Source organism: Haematobia irritans, chromosome 1 (assembly GCF_050003625.1).
Source record: "Haematobia irritans isolate KBUSLIRL chromosome 1, ASM5000362v1, whole genome shotgun sequence".
Taxonomy (NCBI): domain Eukaryota; kingdom Metazoa; phylum Arthropoda; class Insecta; order Diptera; family Muscidae; genus Haematobia; species Haematobia irritans.
Window position 1 is genome coordinate 20,986,594 of NC_134397.1, and position 9,329 is coordinate 20,995,922.

Here is a 9,329-nt window from a genome sequence, read left to right on the forward strand (position 1 = left end):
CCGATTCGGCTGAAATTTGGTACATGGTGTTAGTATATGTTTCTCTAATGACCATGCAAAAATTGGTCCACATCGGCCCATAATTATATATAGCCCCCATATAAACCGATCCCCAGATTTGACCTCCGGAGCCTTTTAGAGGAGCAAAAGTCATCCGATCCGATTGAAATTTGGTCCGTGGTGTTAGTATATTGTCTCTAACAACCATGCAAGAATTGGTCCACATCGGCCCATAATTATATATAGCCCCCATATAAACCGATCCCCAGATTTGACCTCCGGAGCCTTTTAGAGGAGCAAAATTCATCCGATCCTGTTGAAATTTGGAACGTGGTGTTAGAGTGGGGTCTCCAACAAACACGTAAGAATTGGTCCATATCGGTCCATAATTTTATATAGCCCGCATATAAACCGTTCCCCATATTTGATCTCCGGAGCCTCTTAGAGGAGAAAAATTCATCCGATCCAGTTGAAATTTGCAACGTGGTGTTAGTATAAGGCCGCTAATAACCATGCCAAAATTGGTCCATATCGGTCTATAGCTATATATAGGCGATCCCCAATCACACAAAATTGGTCCTTATCGGTTCATAATCATGGTTTCGACTCGAGCCAAAAATAATCTACCAAAATTTTATTTTTATAGAAAACATTGTCAAAATGTTATTTCTATAGAAAATTTTGTCAAAATTTTATTTCTATAGAAATGTTGTCAAAATTTTATTTCTATAGAAAACATTGTCAAAATTTTATTTCTATAGAAAATTTTTTCAAAATTTTATTTCTATAGAAAATTTTGTCAGAATTTTAGTTCTATAGAAAATTTTATCCAAATTTTATTTCTATAGAAAATTTTTCCAAATTTTACTTCTATAGAAAATGTTGTCAAAATTTTATTTTGTCAAATTTTATTTCTATAGAAACTTTAAACTTAATTATATACGGCCTTTTTTAGTTTAATATATACCACGTATGGACTATGTGGTATATATTACGGTGTTAGGAAGTTTTAAGATACCTTGCCATCGGCAAGTGTTACAGCAACCCAAGTAATTCGATTGTGGATGACAGTCTTCAGTAGAAGTTTCTACGCAATCCATGGTGGAGGGTACATAAGCTTCGGCCTGGCCGAACTTACGGCCGTATATACTTGTTTTAACTTGAGTTTAATTATTTTTGAACATCATGCTCTCTTAAGTCGAATAATTAAAGCATATAGGTGTAAAAAAATGTCATTACACAATGCACACACACACGCACACAATGTTTCTTTACTATTGCTATTAAACAATAATAACAAAAAGAAATGGCATCAGTTGCAGTACTTATATTGACTTTATCTGTTGGTAGGTACTTTTATGTTTGTTTATTAATACCAATTAAATTTACAACAATTCCATGTCCATGTCCTGTACACAGACCATACCAGGATGAGCATTTATATAAAGGGTGATTTGTTAAGAGCTTGATAACTTTTTTTTTAAAAAAAACGCATAAAATTTGCAAAATCTCATCGGTTCTTTATTTGAAACGTTAGATTGGTCCATGACATTTACTTTTTGAAGATAATTTCATTTAAATGTTGACCGCGGCTGCGTCTTAGGTGGTCCATTCGGAAAGTCCAATTTTGGGCAACTTTTTCGAGCATTTCGGCCGGAATAGCCCGAATTTCTTCGGAAATGTTGTCTTCCAAAGCTGGAATAGTTGCTGGCTTATTTCTGTAGACTTTAGACTTGACGTAGCCCCACAAAAAATAGTCTAAAGGCGTCAAATCGCATGATCTTGGTGGCCAACTTACCGGTCCATTTCTTGAGATGAATTGTTCTCCGAAGTTTTCCCTCAAAATGGCCATAGAATCGCGAGCTGTGTGGCATGTAGCGCCATCTTGTTGAAACCACATGTCAACCAAGTTCAGTTCTTCCATTTTTGGCAACAAAAAGTTTGTTAGCATCGAACGATAGCGATCGCCATTCACCGTAACGTTGCGTCCAACAGCATCTTTGAAAAAATACGGTCCAATGATTCCACCAGCGTACAAACCACACCAAACAGTGCATTTTTCGGGATGCATGGGCAGTTCTTGAACGGCTTCTGGTTGCTCTTCACTCCAAATGCGGCAATTTTGCTTATTTACGTAGCCATTCAACCAGAAATGAGCCTCATCGCTGAACAAAATTTGTCGATAAAAAAGCGGATTTTCTGCCACTGATTTTGGTAATAAAATTCAATGATTTGCAAGCGTTGCTCGTTAGTAAGTCTATTCATGATGAAATGTCAAAGCATACTGAGCATCTTTCTCTTTGACACCATGTCTGAAATCCCACGTGATCTGTCAAATACTAATGCATGAAAATCCTAACCTCAAAAGAATCACCCTTTATATGTGGGTATGTGTGTGCTCAGAGGACTAATTTACACACATCACATTTGCAGAGAGAGAGAGATGCACAATCCTTCTGCCATAGAACAATGACATACTCCAGACCAAATAGGTCACAAACAGATGGAAGGCAATTAAATTCAATGCAAACATTAAATACACAGAGACAAAAACTATGAACAAGATATTCCAAGGAAGTATGAATGATAAGTGTCAAAAATAAAACTCTATAAGAAATATTTAAAAAGTTTTCAATAAATATGCAATTTTGATGAATTTAGCCAAGACTTTTTTGTATGATTTAAGGAATTAAAATATATAATTATGGACCGATAAACACAAAGTTTAGCATGTGTGTTAGAAGGCATTTAGTTTGGAGCTGGACCGAAGAATCGGCTTCATCTTTCGGCAAAAAATCAATAGTCGTACCGGCCTTCGGTTGACCTTTGTCAAATAGAATTCGGTTTCATGTACTGATATCTATTTTTATACCCTCTACCATAGGATAGGGGTATATTAACTTTGTTATTCTGTTTGTAACACATCGAAATATTGCTCTAAGACCCCATAAAGTATATATATTCTGGGTCGTGGTGAAATTCTGAGTCGATCTGAGCATGTCCGTCCGTCCGTCTGTTGAAATCACGCTAACTTCCGAACGAAACAATCTATCGACTTGAAACTTGGCACACGTAGTTGCAATTGATGTAGGTCGGATGGTATTAAGGACCACTTTTACGTATAGCCCCCATACAAACCGACCCCTAGATTTGGCTTGCGGAGCCTCTTGGAGGAACAAAATTCATCCGATCCGGTTGAAATTTGGTACGTGGTCTCTAACAACCATGCAAAAATTGGTCCATATCGGTCCATAATTATATATAGCCCCCATATAAACCGATCCCCAGATTTGACCTCCGGAGCCTCTTAGAGGAGCAAACTTCATTCGATCCGGTTGAAATTTGGCACGTGGTGTTATTATATGGTCTCCAACAACCATGCAAAAATTGGTCCATATCGGTCCATAATTATATATAGCCCCCATATAAGCCCATCCCCAGTTTTGACCTCCGGTACCTCTTGGAAGAGCAAATTTCATCCCATTCGGTTGAAATTCGGTACATTGCCGACATCATGTACCGAATTTCAGCCTCTACTCTCTAACAACCACGCAAAAATTGATCCATATCGGTCCATAATTATATATAGCCCCCACATAAACCGATCCCCAGATTTGGCCTCGGGAGCCTATTGGAGGAGAAAATTCCATCCAATCCGGTTGAAATTTGGTACGCGGTGTTAGTATATGGTCTCTAACAACCATGCAAAAATTGGTCTATATCGGTCCATATTTATATATATCCCCCATATAAGAGCCATGGAAGAGCAAAATTCATCCCATTCGGTTGAAATTTGGTATATTGCGCTAGTAACATATATGGCCGCTAACTGCCATGCAAAAATTGGTCCAAAAATAATCTACCAACATTTTATTTCTAAAACGTCAAAATTTTATTACTATAGAAAATTTTGTCAAAAATTTAATTACTATAGAAAATTTTGTCAAAATTTTATTACTATAGAACATTTTTTCAAAATTTTGTTTCTATAGAAAAATTTGTCAAAATTTTATTTGTATAGAAAATTTTGTCAAACTGAATTATATACGTATTTAATTGGTATTTATACCCTGCGCCACACTGTGGAACAGGGTATTATAACTTAGGGCATATGTTTGTAACACCCAGAAGGAGACGAGGTAGACATATGGTGTCTTTGGCAATAATGCTCAGGGCGGCCATGTCCGTCCGTCCGTCCGTCTGTCTGTCTGTGAACACATTTTTGTGATCAAAGTCTAAGTCGCAATATAAGTCCAATCGCCTTCAAATTTGGCACGTGTTCCTTTTTTGGGTCAGAATAGAACCCTATTGATTTTGGAAGAAATCGGTTCAGATTCAGATATAGCTCCCATATATATATTTCGCCCGATATGCACTTATATAGACCCAGCAGCCAGAGTTTTATACCTATTTGCTTGAAATTTTGTACAAACATAACACTTAGTCGTATAGTCAAGTGTGCAAAATTTGATTGAAATCGGTTCAGATTTAGATACAGCTCCCATATATATCTTTCGCCCGATATGGACTTATATGGCCCCAGAAGCCCGAGTTTTGGCCCAATTTGGTTGAAATTTTGCACTAGGAGTACAATTAGTAGTATAGTCATGTGTGCCAAATTTGATTGAAATCGGTTCAGATTTAGATATAACTCCCATATATATCTTTCGCCCGATATGGACTATTATGGTCCTAGAAGCCAGAGTTTTGGTTCAATTTGGTTCAAATTTTGCACACGAAGTACAATTCGCCATGTGTGCCAAATTTGATTGAAATCGGCTCATATTAAGATATAACTCCCATATATATCTTTCGCCCGATATGGACTATTATGGTCCTAGAAGCCAGAGTTTTGGTTCAATTTGGTTCAAATTTTGCACACGAAGTACAATTCGCCATGTGTGCCAAATTTGATTGAAATCGGCTCATATTTAGATATAGCTCCCATATATATCTTTCGCCCGATGTGCACTTATATGGCCCCAGAAGCCAGAGTTTTATCCCGATTAGCTTGAAATTTTGCAAAAGGAGTACAATTAGTAGTATAGTCATGTGTGCCAAATTTGATTGAAATCGGTTCAGATTTAGATGTAGCTTCCATATATCTTTCGCCCAATATGGCCTTATATGGCCCCAGAAGCCAGAGTTTTGGCCCAATTTGGTTGAAATTTTGCACTAGGAGTACAATTAGTAGTATAGTCATGTGTGCCAAATTTGATTGAAATCGGTTCAGATTTAGATATAACTCCCATATATATCTTTCGCCCGATATGCACTTATATGGACCCAGAAGCCAGAGTTTTATCCCGATTAGCTTGAAATTTTGCACAAGGAGTACAATTAGTAGTATAGTCATGTGTGCCAAATATTATTGAAATCGGTTTAGATTTAGATATAGCTCCCATATATGTCGTTCGCCCGATTTACACTCATATGACCACAGTGGCCAATCTTTTACTCCGATTTACTTGAAATTATGCACAGGAAGTAGAATTAACATTCCAAGTCTCTGTACCAAATTTGGTTGAAATCGGTTCAGATTTAAATATATCTCGCATATATAGCTTTCGCCCGATTTGCACTCATATGACCACAGAGGCCAATTTTTAACTCCGATTTAGTTGAAATTTTGCACAGGGAGTAGAATTAGCATTGTAGCTATGCGTGCCAAATTTGATTGAAATCGGTTCAGATTTAGATATAGCTCCCATATCTAGCTTTCGACCGATTTACACACATATGACCACAGAGGCCAATTTTTGCTCCGATTTAGTTGAAATTTTGCACAGGGAGTAGAATTAGCAGTGTAGCTATGCGTGCCAAATTTGGTTAAAATCGGTTCAGATTTACATATAGCTCCCATATAAATGTTTTTCTGATTTGGACAAAAATGGTCAAAATACCAACATTTTCCTCGTAAAATCGCCATTGCTTAGTCGAAAAGTTGTAAAAATAACTCTAATTTTCCAAAACTTCTAATACATATATGTTATATCGAGCGATAAATCATAAATAAAATTTTGCAAAGTTTCCTTAAAATTGCTTCAGATTTAAATGTTTTTTACTAACATCGTGTTCCACCCTAGTGCATTAGCCAACTTAAATTTTGAGTCTATAGATTTTGTAAAAGTCTATCAAATTCTGTCCAAATCGAGTGATATTTAAATGTATGTATTTGTGACAAACCTTTTTATATAGCCCCCAATACATTTGACGGATGTGATATGGTATCGAAAATTTAGATCTACAAAGTGGTGCAGACTTTCCTTAATTGTTTTTTACTAACATTGTGTTCCACCATAGTGCATTAGCCGACTTAAATTTAGAGTCTATAGATTTTGTAGAAGTCTATAAAATTTGGGACAAACCTTTATATATAGCACCCAACACATTTGACGGATGTGATATGGTATCGAAAATTTAGATCTACAAAGTGGTGCAGGGTATAATATAGTCGGCCCCGCCCGACTTTAGACTTTCCTTACTTGTTTTTACTAACATTGTGTTCCACCCAGGGCATTAACCGACTTAAATTTTAAGTCAATAACTTTTTTAGGAGGTCTTAAATATATTGTCCACTAAGAAGCCTTAAGTATATTTTCGATTCGGATTTAAATATATGCATATGGAAACATAATCATTTATACATATATAGCACCCAACAAATTTGAAGGATTTCAGATGGTATAGAAAATGTAGATTCACAAAGTGGTGAAGGGTATAATATGGTCGGTCCCGCCCGACTATAGACTTTCCTTACTTGTGTTCTTCTAAGAAAATAAATCACAATTTTATATATAGATAAAATTTTAACAAATTTCTCTTCATAAAAAAAAAAACGAAATTTTATATTAACAAAATAGGGATGAGTCTATTTGCAAAAAAAAAAAAAAAAACTGTGAAATTTTTCTTTAAAAATTAAATTATATCCAATTATTTAATTAAAATAAATAGTCGGTATAATTTTCTGTTTAAATAAAATGTATACACGATATTGCCTATTACCAGACATTACTAAGAAAATGAAATAAAGAAATTTTTATAATACAATTTTTATAAAAATTAAATTAAAAAATCTTTTATTGCTATAAAATTTGCAATTATCCATAAATTAAAATTTTTATCATACATTTACCGAGTCCAAAAAAAAAAAAAATTTTAAGTGTATACATTTTAACCGGATTTGCTTTTAAGCACTGCCACCTCTTACACTCAGAGAATTAATGACAAATTTGCCAACAACTATGCCATGTGTCACAAGCATAGTCTCAGACAATCAGTCAGTGTCATGAACACAGATAGCAGTAGCACACAAAAGTAGCAACAACAACAACAACAAAAACACCATAGACATTTGCTGTAATAATATTAAAGCCTTCTCTATTACGTTTCTTCATTGTAGTAGATAGAGTGCATGTGTATGTGTAACAATGCTTTCATTCTCTTAGCTTATATGGATGTGTTTACTTACGTATGTATGCCTCTCTGTGTTCGTTTGTATGTGATGTGTTTGTGATTGTGATTGTGATTGCCTCACAGCATCTATAAAACTAACAAATCCATGTAAGTGTTATCCTTACACGTAAACCTTTTTCTACAACTCTAACAACAAAAACAACAACAATAACATTTATGACTGTTTTCTATGCAATTTAAGTTTGAGTCATAGGAACTTTTGTTTTATCTTTCTCTTTATATGTAAATATAAGAAAGCGATTGTTTTAATGGAAATTTAAAACTATCGGTTACAATAAATTAGAAACTAAAACTAAATCATAAACTTATTTTTGGCATTTTGAAGAATAATTCTAGCAAATGAAATATGAAGGGGGTACTTTTTATTCTTATTATATACATATGTCGTACCGTTTTTAAAACATCGAAATATTGGTCTCAGAACCCATAAAGTATATTCTGGGTCATATTGAAATTCGAGTCGATCTAGCCATGTACGTGATGTTAGCATATGCCCTTTAACAACCACACCAATTTTATTTCTAGAGAAAATTTTGTCAAAATTTTATTTTTATAGCAAACTTAGTCAAAATTTTATTTTTTAGAATATTTTGTCAAAATTTTATTTGTAGAGAAAATTTTGTCCAAATTTTATTTCTATAGAAAATTTTGTCAAAATTTTAATTCTAGACAAAATTTAGTCAAACTTTTATTTCTATAGCAAATTTTTTCAAAATTCTATTTCTATAACAAATTTTGTCAAAATTCTATTTCTATAGAAATTTTCTCAAAATTTTATTTCTATAGAAAATGTTCTCAAAATTTTATTTCTCTGGAACATTTGAGATTGTGGAAGTTGTTCTAACGAATATCATCTAGGTATTTTCTAGTCCCACTGATCATTGTGAATTGACTAGCGGGTATACAAATGTAGTCAAAACTTTATTTCTTAGAACATTTTGTCCAAATTTTATATCTATAAAAAATTTTGTCAAAATTTTATTTCTAGAGAAAATTTTGTCAACATTTTATTTGTAGAGAAAATTTTGTCCAAATTTTATTTTGTAGAGAAAATTTTGTCAAAATTCTATTTCTATAGAAATTTTCTCAAAATTTTATTTCTATAGAAAATTTTGTCAAAATTTTATTCATAAATAATATTTTGTCACAATTTTATTCGTAGAGAAAATGTTGTCCAAATTTTGTTTCTGTAGGAAATTTTCTCAAAATTTTATTTCTATAGAACATTTGAGATTGCGGAAGTTGTTCTAACGAATTTCATCTAGGTTGTTTTCTAGTCCCACTGATCATGGTGAATTGAATTCTTACAACATTTTGTCAAAATTTTATTTGTAGAGAAAATTATGTCTAAATTTTATTTCTAGAGAAAATTTTGTCAAAATTTTAATTCTACACAAAGTTTGTCAAAATTTTATATGTAGAAAAAATTTTGTCAAAATTTTATTTATATAGAAAATTTTGTCAAAATTTTATTTCTATAGAAATTTTCTCAAAATTTTATTTCTATAGAAAATTTTCTCAAAATTTTATTTCTATAGAAAATTTTCTCAAAATTTTATTTCTAGAGAAAATTTTCTCAAGATTTTATTTCTATACAAAATTATCTCAAAATTTTAGTTCTAGAGAATATTTTGTCAAAATTTTTTTCGTAAAGAACATTTTGTCAAAATTTTATTCGTAGAGAAAAAAAAATTTCTCAAAATTTTATTTCTATAGAAAATTTTCTCAAAATTTTATTTCTAGAGAAAATTTTCTCAAGATTTTATTTCTATAAAAAATTATCTCAAAATTTTAATTCTAGAGAATATTTTGTCAAAATTTTATTCGTAGAGAAAATGTTGTCCTAATTTTAT